The 12,954-nt window shown below is 35.1% G+C and overlaps 1 protein-coding gene across 7 annotated transcripts in view; it reads right to left on the reverse strand.

The window, feature by feature from the left end:
* The window catches only part of LOC105211906 (complexin), a 290,240-nt gene that overhangs the window by 196,306 nt on the left and 80,980 nt on the right, over positions 1 to 12,954 (reverse strand). For all 7 annotated transcript variants that reach the window (XM_054225569.1, XM_011183595.3, XM_011183591.3 and 4 more), the window contains exon 4: positions 8,245 to 8,271. The gene's annotated coding sequence lies outside the window, so the exon portion shown is untranslated. The remainder of the gene's footprint in view (positions 1 to 8,244; positions 8,272 to 12,954) is intronic.

A 12,954-nucleotide genomic window follows, 5' to 3' on the forward strand; every position in this document is an offset into this window, starting at 1 on the left:
GGACTGAGGCAAAGATGTGCTGATAGAAGTAGGTATTTCAAGTTAGATTGAATTGGGAGTCATTTACCGCCTTTCTGTGCTGCGAATTATTATAGTAATGAATAAATCCATGAAGTTGCAATAATAGTGGCACAGGTGAGATTGGGGATGAGTATATATCATGCTTTTTGTACGGATTAAATTTAGTGCTAGAATTATTGGGGTTTGGAGATTGAGAACTCGTACTTCAGCATTTAGTAGAGACTTTACCTTTCAATCTATAAAGTAACCGACGTATTGAGACTTAGCTTTAGCAATCCATTAGTGAGGAGAATTTGAAAGAATAAATCGTATTTTCGTTATGGGATATATAATAGGTTCCAATGAAGTTACTTTGGGTATTATTTAATACTTTCATTTGTAAACCTATTCTAACCAGCCAACTGTGAGAGATGAATTATCACGAAAAGCTCGCCTCTTAAGGGACGCTGACGAACCCACAGAGTTCCACTTTCGGTTTTAAATCTGTGGATTCGCTTTGTCATATATGATCTCAGATATGATATATTCTTACTCTCTTCTGCTGTGCCCAGTTTCCCTATGACTTAGACTCAAATTTTGTGACACCTATTCTGAAATCAGCTATACATCTTTGGAGTATGGCTTTGAACCAGAAGAGAAATTTTCAGTCTACCTCAATCACTCGATGTATATAATAATAAATCATTTACCGAGTGAACGATCTTCGGAAATATATTCGGTTGAAATCGAATTTGGACTATAATATAAAACTAAAATATTGAAAATAGTCTAACATAACCTGATGTAAATACATCATTATTGGTTTCGTGCTGGACTTTAGAATATATTCGTTTGGAAATATTCTATATCATAAGATTATTTATCTGGAAAAACAATCTCAATATTACGAAGGGTCTAATAACTTGATCATATATTTATCAAGTCAAATTTAATGAATTTTTCCCAAAATATATATAAATAAATATTAACCTCTCTTAAAAACTGGTTTAAAGACTCAAAATTATCTTAAAAGTATTTAAAAAAGAACGCTAATCTTAATACTAAATTAAAGCACTCATTAAAATAAAAATATAAACCACAAATCCAGCTCAACCTCCATTAGTCACCAGCACTCAAGTTGCCGAAAACAAAGTTGTGTCATTTAAAATTACAGCATCACTCCCACCTCACTCCACCTCTCTCCACTTCACACCGCGCACAAAATGTTAAGAGAAGTGATGCGGTGTACACTTTTCATTGGCGACATTAAAAATTATTGCCACTTTAATTCAACGCGAAACAGCTTTAGATGAGTAAACAAAAATACGGCTTTCAGCGCCATTTGCGCTCAGTATGCGCCATTTCTTATGTCCGGTCTACATACATATATACTAGATGTGCGCTGCAATTACGCTGAGTGCGGAACGGTTGGACGTGCAGCGGCTGCCATGCGCCGCATTCGGTTTATCTCAGCTGCTTATCTGCCGCGTGAAATGTGCCAAAAAGACAACAACAATAAAAACAGCGAGTATTGTATGAGTGAGCAACGCCAAGGCGCCGTAAATGAGCAGCAACGAGACTGCACTCGCAGGAAGTTGATGTTGTCACCATCGTTGCTATTGTTGGTGTTGTTATTGTAGTCATTGCTGCTGATGTTTGTCGTTAAATAAAGTAATTTACAAAAATCTGCACGTAAATGACTCTGATGACACGTAGACGCCATGCTTGGCATATTTTAAGTTCTTTATTTTATTATTATACATTTTTCTCATGCTTTTTGTTGCTTTTTATTTTTGTTTATGGCGAAAAATTAAAATTGCAGAAAGCATCAAAGTGAAGGCACATAAATGGCAAAAGAGAAATGCACGAAAGTTAAATGAAAAGTAAAAAAACGCGAAAAAAATAAAATTCGAATAAAAATAGCTGAAATTCAAAAAGACATTGAAAAATGTTCATCGGATGTTGCTCGCTGTACTGCCTGTCACGCAATAAAATACGTTTTAAGAATGTTTAATTATCTCTGTGTGGTCGTGCGGATTGCCAACGCAGTGCAGCAGCCACAAAATGTAAGCGATATAATGCGTATTGTGTGGTTGATTAAAGATAATGCTGAGTTCATCAAATAATACATTAAAATTTTATACAGAGAGATGAAAAGTGTGCTGAGCTTTAAGGGACGAGAAAATGGTTTAAAACTGTGCTGGCAGTAGCTGCTTCAATCCCTGGCTAAAGCGTAGAGGTTTTAAATATTTAATATAGATGAATTCGATCGACTTGATTAACGATTATGACAATTAATGGAATCTCCAATCCAATTACATAGATCCAAACCTCTCGGGTATTCACTTCTGTACAGTAAGTATTTCTTTAAAACCATATAAATTTAGAAATATCTGCAAGAAGTAAGGACTACCTCTTCGAGAAACTAAAAATCATGGTAAATCCACATATTTACTGGAGATTCAGATTGGAGATCCCAATCTGGAAAGTAGTTCACCGTCCTTCCATCTTAAAGTTAGTTTGGTGTATATATAGGATGTGAGGTTAGGTTAGATTCAAAGGCTGACCCTCACGTTCAGAATCCCATTTAGGCGCTGATCCATAAGGATGCGAAAAGACTTCTATGTATGGATCGCAACGAAGTGCCTTATATACATATATCGCCGAAGTGCTTTGAGAATTTCACAAATTGAGAACACTCGACAGTGGAGGAGGTAACGACATGATGTTTCCATCTAGCCTGAATCAACAAAGCTATGGTAATTTCTGCCCGGCAATACCTAATCATGGGATATTGAAGAGGAATAAACCCCAGACGGTGATTAAATCTACATGAAACCAAGCCTTTGTGAGGTCAGTTACATAAGTATTCCTAGTATGCGCCACAGTCTAGAGCGAGACATTATTTTATCTTGGTCACTATACCAAAATATGGTTCTTGGTAATATTCGATAATCCTACAAAGCTACTGAAGTTTGTTTAATCTCTTTCCCAAATTAAGTTCCAGGTTCTTATAGTATTCGAAGGTGACAAATATAGAAGAGTCAGTGCGATACTAATTTTTTCTTGAAATAATGTTCAGGATATGTAGATCTATATGGCTACCAAATATTTTAACATCCTCTCGAATAAGCAGATTGGGTATTTATATTTTAACAAAGCCTGAATGGCTCCTGACAACTCTTGACAGATTTATGTGGAAATGGTTTGAAGGAAATTTCTTTAGAAATATTATAGATTATCAGTATTATAAATGGAAGTTTCGATGATACCTAAAGACTAGTTTAACAATTTGCATAAATGTCTCTATTATGAGATAATTTATATGTAAATTGTTTTGAACCGAAAAAAGGAGCAATATCATTTACAGAAAAGGAACATAAGCCAATTAGCACCCCAATTTATTTTGTATAACACAAAAACTACTTAAATTCCAACAGCTTATGGTCACATTCTGGTACTACACAACTAATTTAAGAAATTTTTCACCACAACTTCGCCGGCGGTCAAAAATATGTAACAGAATTGCGAATATACAAAAATGTATGCAACTTTTAAATTAAATTACGCTCGTGGCAACACAGCAAAGTTAACGTTATGTTCAATACTAGCGAACGTCCGTTCCCCCCGCAGCACCCCCCTTAGCGGCAATTTGGCCAATTGCGCTTGCATGTTCATTAGCCTCGAAATCACTGCCATTCCTCGGGCAAAATGTACTGTAAAGTCTTTAAATTGCGCGCACATTTTTTTACGACGATATGCGCCGCATTTCGATCCCAACATTGTTTTGCATTAGATTCACTTTTTTTCGCACTTTAGGCAATTTCTCGCTCGCTTCAATTTTATTTTTTTGGTGCTTGGTTTTTGGTTTTTAGCTGAGCTTCGCTCGTGTTTTACTGGGACCTGGCATACGCATTAAGCGACCTTTTTTCGCTTCAATGCACCGATGGGCTTTGCTGGAAATCGCCGTCCACACTGGTTGGTGGCGTTAAACATTGTGGACTCAGTGTTGCTGTGGCCGGGCATTGGATTTCTTACACACTCACGCTGATAAGCATAATTTACGAATTATTTCGCTAAGTAAACGTCATTAATTTCGCCGTTGGCGTGGAGCGAACGGCCGCCCAACTATAATACACAACGAAGAAAATCAAAGTGAATTTTCGTTGGGAGCAGGCTTTTAGGCGCTTAGGGCCTGCATTGGAAAATTACGCTCAGAATTTTTTGCTTTTTGTGCTGCGCGTGTTTCTTTTTTGCGCTTTTAGGTCGAAGCAACCCAAATAAATTCCTGGTATTATTCTTGATATCGCCTTAAGCGCTTATCAAGCGTAATTGCCCGCGAATGCGGCACTGTGTTGAGGGGGGGTGGGTAGTGGAGGCAAGAGATATTAATACTGTGCGTAATGGTAATTTGTATTGCTGACTGTTTCCGGTTTGTGGCCGCGCTGCGCTTGTGAGAAAATTAATATTGGTCGAAAGACTACTCTCATTTTCTAAATATGTATGTGTTTGTGCTTAGCCAATTTCTAATATTTATTTTTTAAACAAATTGATTTTTTATTGGTCATTATTTATAAATTGATTTCTTTTGTTTGCTATTGCGTGGTCGTAGATTAGCTTCAATGCGCTGGCAGCAGGTAGAGCGAGAAATCTGTTGAGCCGCTTGAAATTGATTGATTCTGTCGGATGGATTTTGGCTAAATTGCTGGTAGTATTTCATATTCGCATGTTTGCTGGAATATCTGGGTTATTGATAGCATGCCATTAGGCGCACTACATATTATCAACTGGGGTGATTTTCTAAGATCAAGTGATGGTTTACTAGAGCATTAATGAAATAAAGCAAGTTCAAATTTAGCAAAGAGGGATATTGCTTTCCATTGTGATGTAACGATATTCCAGAAAAGCAATTACTCTCTTCAGATAGTAATAAATGTTGTGCCTAAATGTAGACTTTGATTAGCTTATCCATTCTAATACAACTTCGTACATATTAGTAAATCCTAGCATACATTTAGGATGACTCTAAAATCAATAAATAATTAATACTGTGCTTAAATGTAGGCTTCGAATAACAATATTTTTAAATATTACTTTCAATATCTTCCTAGTTCGGAGTATACATTTAGGAGACACCTAAGACCAATTAGTAAAACGTATTGTGCCCATATTTAGATTTCGAATATCTAATTAAATCAAATACTACTTTATAGATCTTACTAATTTGCAGCATACATTGAGGAGTGATCAAAAAGCAGTGAATAATTATAATGATATAGACTTTTGGACTCTAGGCTGCTGTTTGTGATCTAGTATGCCCAAGAGTTGGGCTGGCGACTTTTGGATTCCTGTTATTATGGGCGCAAATCTTTTATATCTCGAAGGTGGAGTAATATTAATTAGGTTTAGATCGAATATAATTATATTTTACTAAAATTTTTAATTTGTAAAGACCTTTTGTTTTAAATTTATTCCAGTTTACCACAGTTTCTTAAGACCATTGTGAAATCCAGCAAATGAATATTAAATGTGTGCCAGTATCAAGGACTCTTTAAGGCCTTTTTCCCACTGCGTAATAAGCTGCTAAGTAGCAACAATATGCCACCACTGTACATTAATGCGACCGCTATGAAAAGTTAATTACAAATTCAAATAGCAATTTTTATTACTTGTGACTTTTTACTTTCATACTTTATGTGCCTGTTTATGTCTATGTAGCCAAGTTCACAAAAAAGTGTATACAAATGCCTTAAAGCAACAAAAATTCATTCTAATGGCATTAATTTGTTGTTTTCTACTTTTGCTGTTTTTACTTTCGAAATTTATTACTTCACTTTGTTTGTACTTCCAATAAGAAGGCGAATAAAAAACGGCGCTTAGACATGCGATAATTCGATGAAGTAGAAAAATGTATGCGAAGCGGCTATAAGGAACTAAAAAAGCGCGGAAATTAATAGGTCGTCATAGGAGTGGAGTGCGCCACGTCAGTTGTTTATGTATGCACGCTGTGTTGGATGGAGAGGAAGTGGAATTTTTTTGCTTTTTTGTAGACATGACTGCCTGACTTTCTAACTAAACTCGCTAGCCAGCTTTATGTAAGCACACTAAGTTTTTCACTGTTTTGCGCGCCATTTGTAAATATTTCTTCACGTCACAAGCTGGCGTTTCACGCTTTTAATTCTCGCACATATGACGACATGCATGGCGTATACGTGATTTTTTTTTTCTGAACTTATGCCGTGTGTATAGCGGGGCTTAGCAGCTAGCGTTGCGCATGGTTTGCGTGTCAAGCATATGTATCTAATGGCTGTTGGCCGGAAGAGCGTGCTGGCAGCGCACACCCACACATACTCCTACACCAAATGGTAAACAACATGTAGCGTACTTTGTTGTTGTTGTTGTTGCGCATACTTATTACCTCAGCAATATCAAAAGAACTACGTGCTTGAAAAATGTAACTTCGCTACGCTCTTGCTCTATTTTAGCATTTCAACGCCTACTTTTCACCACAGATCTGTGCGCTGTTCATCGACATTCGCATTTAATGTGGAGGGCAAACAAATTAGAGTTGCCAAATAAACACTAGGTTGTTGTAGTGACTTGGATAGATAGTAGTCGCGGTGCTGCTAATGATTACCATGGCGTAGGTGGATCAGTAGATCACGCTAGAGCTCTTGTATTGCCTACTTTTGGGCGTAAGTAAGTAAAGCTGACGTGTTAGTGCTCTGGGGAGCCGAGTTTCTTTTGAAAGTCACTTCCTTTCACTGTCTGGCAGCTTAGTTTGCTTCAAAATGAGGTGCCTTTGACGCTTTCAACCAATTCAGCTGATAATTACATTTGAATTATGTAAATTTACAACACTTTGAAAGTTGTGTAACACTCGCTCGCTTGTTTGCTTGCGTGTCAATGAGTAGAGCAGGCAACGCGTTTGTTTACCATTTTTAGGGAGTGTATGGCAAAGCGGAAAGCAGTTTATACTTTTGTTGTAGTTAAAGTTGTTGTTTTTGTATATTATCTAACTGCTAGGCGGTCATTAAGCGCAAGGTTGCGGAGCAGCGATTTAACGCTTTCATTTTGTGTTTACTTCGTTTTATAATCTTTTCACTTTGGAACTTGGGCCGAGCAGCACACTAAATGTCAAACAATGTCAAATATTATTTCTTCTACAAAAATAAATAAAGCGCTGCAATCGATGAAATTCCGTTGTATATTTTTTTTAGCGAGTTTGCGTTCATTAGTCAGTTGTCAAATCAACAGCGGGTTAGTGGTGGCACAGGAAACACCGCAGCCAGTCTGACGACAACATCCTGGCTGGCGACCCACTGTTTACTGTGTGTATAAAGAGTGATGACTAGCTGGAAATTCGCTTTGCGTGTGCCAGTAAATATTTATATTTGGGGCTGTGTGCTTGGAATTGATGATGAAATCATTGCGTGTTGTTGGTGGCGGGGCGATTTTTTTGGAGTAAGGGTTAATTGAGTGTTGATGACAAAGAAATATTTTATTTTAAAGAAAATTAGTTTGAAAATTGTATTAAAATTTTTTTAATTACAGAGAGAGAGTTGCCAGATTATGACAAAATTAAAAAAAAAAGTTATTGTTAATACTTTCAAACATTAATTTATATAGAAAGTTCAATTAAACAATTTTTTTTAGAAAAAAGTGTTGCCAGATCATGAAAATTTGTCTTATATAAAAGAATTAAATTATTGGAACTCGTCCCAAACATTAATCTATAAAGACAGCATTATTTCAGAACTTTTAAATTACATTAACAGCGTTATAATTAGAAAAGGTGTTGCCAGAGTATAAAAAAAATAAATAATTATCTGGTAAACCTTCTAAATATAAAGTAAAATCTTGAAACTCTTTTCAACTAAATAATATTTATATAGTAACTGTCTTTTATAGTTTGCTGAATAATTTTTGCACCAAACATTACCTAGACTCTTATGAGAGCTCCAGCAATTTAAGTAAATTACAGCAATAAAAACAATTTACAATCATCCAGAAGACACCTTAAATACATTTTCTTAATGCCTCACAAATTACCCAATTGACCCACCACCAAACACTCGGCGCATCTTCCCAGCGCACTCACACCCAATATGTTACTCATACGCCGTGTACGCGCGCCAGCAATTAGTATGGTTTAAAGTTTAAAGTCCTACTCATTTCTATAAATTTGTCGTACACTTTATTACCTCATTAAATTCACATAATTCACACAACTTTTCCACTTACCTTTGTTTTAACTGCAAAGTTTACGAGCTGTAAAGAAAGGAAGTGAAGTTAATAATGGATTAGTATGCATTTTGTTGAGAGAAAATAAAAAACTGGCGAAGATTTTAATATCTCGCTCGAGGGCATACACATTAAATGCACGTGAATAAAATCACATAAAAACAGCAACCAATAATCGTAATTAAAGGCGTAAATTGAGCTATATACTTTAAGGGTACGGCCTTAAAAATGTATAATTTCAACAAGAGTGGCGTATTTAAAAATTAACTGTTGTTTTGATAATCAAAAATTTTGCGTTTTCAAATGGAGAACTGTATGTGAATCTCATTTAAAGTAAGTGTTTTTGGGGGATTTGCATTTAATTTGTTTAAAGGTCTTAATATGTCAATATAAGCCCCTAAAAGTATGCTTAACATTTTCAGTCTTTTATTAAATGATGCCCAGTATAATAGTGTGTCCTACATTTCAGCGCCAAGATACAGACTTCCAAACAAAAATATTTTAAATAAAAGAAAATAAGCTATATTGTAGCGGTAATGTTTTTAGGAAGTTTTAACGAGTAAATTCACCTAAAATGTTGAGTATTTACTACTAGCGATATACAAAGTTCTGTCGATAGTTGAATTAATGAAAATTTTTAATTCAAATGATAACCCCAGCTAACTGTTTAATTCACTTTTAAATATCCATCGCTATATGGCTAAAAATATTGAGTAATAACACTTTTAGTATCTGTCAAGAAAAATATATATAATAGAAATCAACTACCCGCACCACTCACCAGCATATTACTATAAAACATTAGCCCTACCAACAGTTTTTCTATTTATTTGATATTCAAACAAAAAACATGAAAGCTTTTACCCCTGCTACTGTGGTTCACTAATCGGCTTTTAATCATAGTTCAGTCAAACGCAAAGACATGGCATGAGTGGCAACAAAAAACACAGGGCCTATGCAAGCACAAATACACCCACACCACACATACACATATCCACACTGAGGAACACATATAAAGCAGCGCTTATAAATACATTTTCGCTGTCATCTACAGTCTTTATGGTAATGACCAATATTGAACCTTTTACACACGCCCATTTTCATAAATATAAATATAAATGTAAGTTTTTGCGTTACTCCCTTTGATTCAAGGGTAGACTTTCAATATTTCCTTTTTTTATTATTTTAGATTACAACTCGGATTATGTGGCAGCTTTGTGGCTCGACAATGTGCGGTTGTTGGTCTTGTTTGTTCCTCTAGGTGTGGATAGGCATCAACTCATATAGTACATACAGACATACACATATATCCTTATACAAAAAATATATATATGTAAAAAGCGCCTTTGTTTCTCCCATAAATATTGTATCTGTGTGTGTGCAAATACTTAAATATTAATGTCCATAGTATTTTGCATATGAAAACATATTTAATCGTGTAGAATTACAATGCATTATAAATGTCTGTGTTTTTCGGTTTGTGGCATAATTCTCACAGGACCATGACAATCACTCACAAATATGCTAAAAATACAACAACAACATGACGTGTGTGTATATTTATCTGTGTTTTAATATCTTTTTCAGTTTTCAATGCCATACATACAATAATATGCGATTATATAAGCTCATTGCGGTGGAAAAAGGATTACAGGTTTTTGATGACATTTTAATCAAGCTAATTAATATGGCAGATAAACGGCCAACGCTGGAGAAAGAGGTATTAAAGGAAACTGCAGTGGTTAGTGGTTTATTGAGAAGTAATTAAATTGGAGTAAGCACACTTTTGATGGTTTACAATTTTTAATTGAAGTTCACTCAGACGGAGAAAATATTAACAAAAAAAAATAATTTTTATTTAAAATATTATAAAAGTACTGATTACTCTTTTTTCAAATACATGCCTGTCATTCCCAAAAACGATAAAATGCAGCAGTAAAACCCTAAAAGTATGCAAACTTATTGAATATTTGTCAGAATGATAGTGTTGCCTACATTTCGGGGCCAAACAGCAATCCAAATGCGGGCAAATTGAGGAACAACTTTCAAAAGAACACGTTACGTTTCGGAAGAAAGCTTTAATAAGTGCAGAAAATGATTTTGCAGAATCGTAAAATCAGATATATCAAAAAAGAATATTATATCAAAGTATGGTCACGAAAATTCTCTCTCTCTTCGTAGAGATGCAAATTATTAGTCTTCGGATTACTATCCGAATTATTGAATAAAGCAGTCGATCTCCAAACCAAGTGGATGAAGGGACTGCCCTTTTAGGATACAGACTATATATACATAAATATATGTATATAAATAAGTCCATAACATAATCTAGCGTAAGTAAATATTATTTGAAGAGGCAATCTTAATTAGCTAGTGAGAAACTTTGCAAAATTTGACTTAACAAAGTTGAAATGTCGAAAGAATATTCACTTGTTTTGATGAGCAATATTTCTTCCATTTAATAACTCGCAAAAGCTTCCATTAAATAAAATATTTATGCCAGAAAAAATTATAATGACGCTACAAATCGCGACAAATGATGGCAGACATTAGAAACAATAAACAACATGCGTCATAAAAAACTTCACCCATGACCACCACCATTGCACAAGACTGCTCAAGAAAGACGTCTTCCAGCAGCACAATGCTATGCCACTAAGCGTGATAATTTTTTTATACGCGGATGTGCACACATTTGCTTCCGGCTTAACTAACAGGAAATAATAAAATAACGGCGACTTCCGCTCATATCCGGACATAGCTACGCGACTGGCGCAAATTTATTATTATCAAGACAAGGAAAGTAAGAAAAATAAGATAAAATAGAAGCAGGAACTTTATGCCGGCGGAGAAATTAAAAATATATAAATTATAGAACAAAGCAATGATTGAAAAAAAAGAAAAGGGGAATGAATAAAGCAAAAGTATTATACTGCTTCCAAAGGGGGCTATAGCGGAATGATAAAAGGATAGAAGTGAGGAAAAAGAAAGTAAGAACCTTAAGAATTGATTTTCTAGAAGTTACACTGTTCCACTCAATAACTGTTTCTATGTATGTAAGCATATAAATATATATAGTATACTCCATCTTTTCATGGAACAAACCAAGCACCACCATCGCCTTAGCATTTGTAGCCCTACACACTAATCTCCAATTGAATTCCAGCTAAGTAAGGGAAACTCATTTGAGCTTTGCTCGCTTACGCCACTTTAATTCCAAACACTTTGTTTCATTACAATTTAGCTCGCGGTGAAGTTTCGCAAATCCATCACGTCGTTAAAGTGGCGCACGCACGCAACCACGCCCACACCTAGAGGATGCAATAGACAAACACCAACCGCTATGTGCGTGTGTACATAACGCTAGCAGGTCAGCGTTTCAAGAGATAGCTTTAGCTATGTGTGTGTATACGTATGTATATAAGCAGCAGCAGCAGCTTTGTTGTTGGTTGAAAATTTTATTGCCCCAGTTCGAGGAGAGCGCGCATTGGCGCTGCCAAGGCGTTTGGAAATTAATTAGATGCTTAAGCAAACTAATCGCAATTTGTAACGCCTGATTTATGAGCAGTAAGAGTTGCCAACTGTGTTTGCGAACTAGTTAAATACAATTGAGATATGCGCGCTAATTTGGAGATGGCGCGTGAATCCATCAATTTGTTAATTGTGTAATCTTAAAGTTTGCGATCATTTTGTAGCTTTCTTTTGAGTACTAAAATAATATAATCTTCCAGAAAATGAAAGTAATATTTTAGAAGACTTAAATTTAATGTAGATTTATTTAGAGCTATTTAGCCATTCAGGGTGATTAATGTTAAAAAATTAAAGTAGCGACACTGACTCTCGAAGCTTTCGGTAAGAGCTACATATCTATAATTCAGTTTCAGAAATCAAATAAACACTGTTAAGAATGATTAATTATAAAAATTTACTACGATTTCCACCGTGAAATAATTTTGGTGTATGTAAAATCCTTGTACTCCTGGCAGATACTTATATTCATGCTTGTAACTATAGCATTGGACATCTCATCAAGTAAGGAAATATATTGATAACAATTATATACATTTTACCATTTTTTTATATCTTTCAATAGATTTTTAAAAGTTTTTCATTCACCGATTTCCAGTAACACTTGCTTTGATCAGTACGCTCATGAGTTGGAAAGCACACTTATAGCTTTTTCACACAACCAAATTAATTGATCAATTAACATTTTGATTGAGAAACCAGTTTTTGCCCTTCACACTGCCGGCTACTCGATAATCGATCAGCTGTTGCACATTTTTGTTTTTGCTTTTCATAAAAAATGGGTAAGTTTCATCAGCAGATAGTTATTTTTATATTTTTATTCAGCAGCGACATCTACCATCGTGTAGCGTGAACAACAACCCGCAGACAATGACCATATATATAATTGCAAACACGGTCTTTGTCGCAGAGTCATTTTCAAGCCGATTAAAATTCAATTAAGAGTTAATGTAGAAAAATGAGATTTTTATTTTGTGTGGTAAATCGATCTAAATCAGCGTTTTAATCGAGCAAAGGCCGGTTAATTGAGCAATTAGCTCCTGTGTGAAAAGTTCATTTACGATGCGCTCCCAAATGTATGCTACTTTTATGTTGTATTTGTTACCTTTGCAACCAAGTTGAGTTCAATTATTTGGTTATCATATAAAAAATATAGAAAATCGCTGTTGTAATAAAATTGAA

The sequence above is a fragment of the Zeugodacus cucurbitae genome, chromosome 2 (genome assembly GCF_028554725.1).
Source record: "Zeugodacus cucurbitae isolate PBARC_wt_2022May chromosome 2, idZeuCucr1.2, whole genome shotgun sequence".
NCBI classification, from domain to species: Eukaryota; Metazoa; Arthropoda; class Insecta; order Diptera; family Tephritidae; genus Zeugodacus; species Zeugodacus cucurbitae.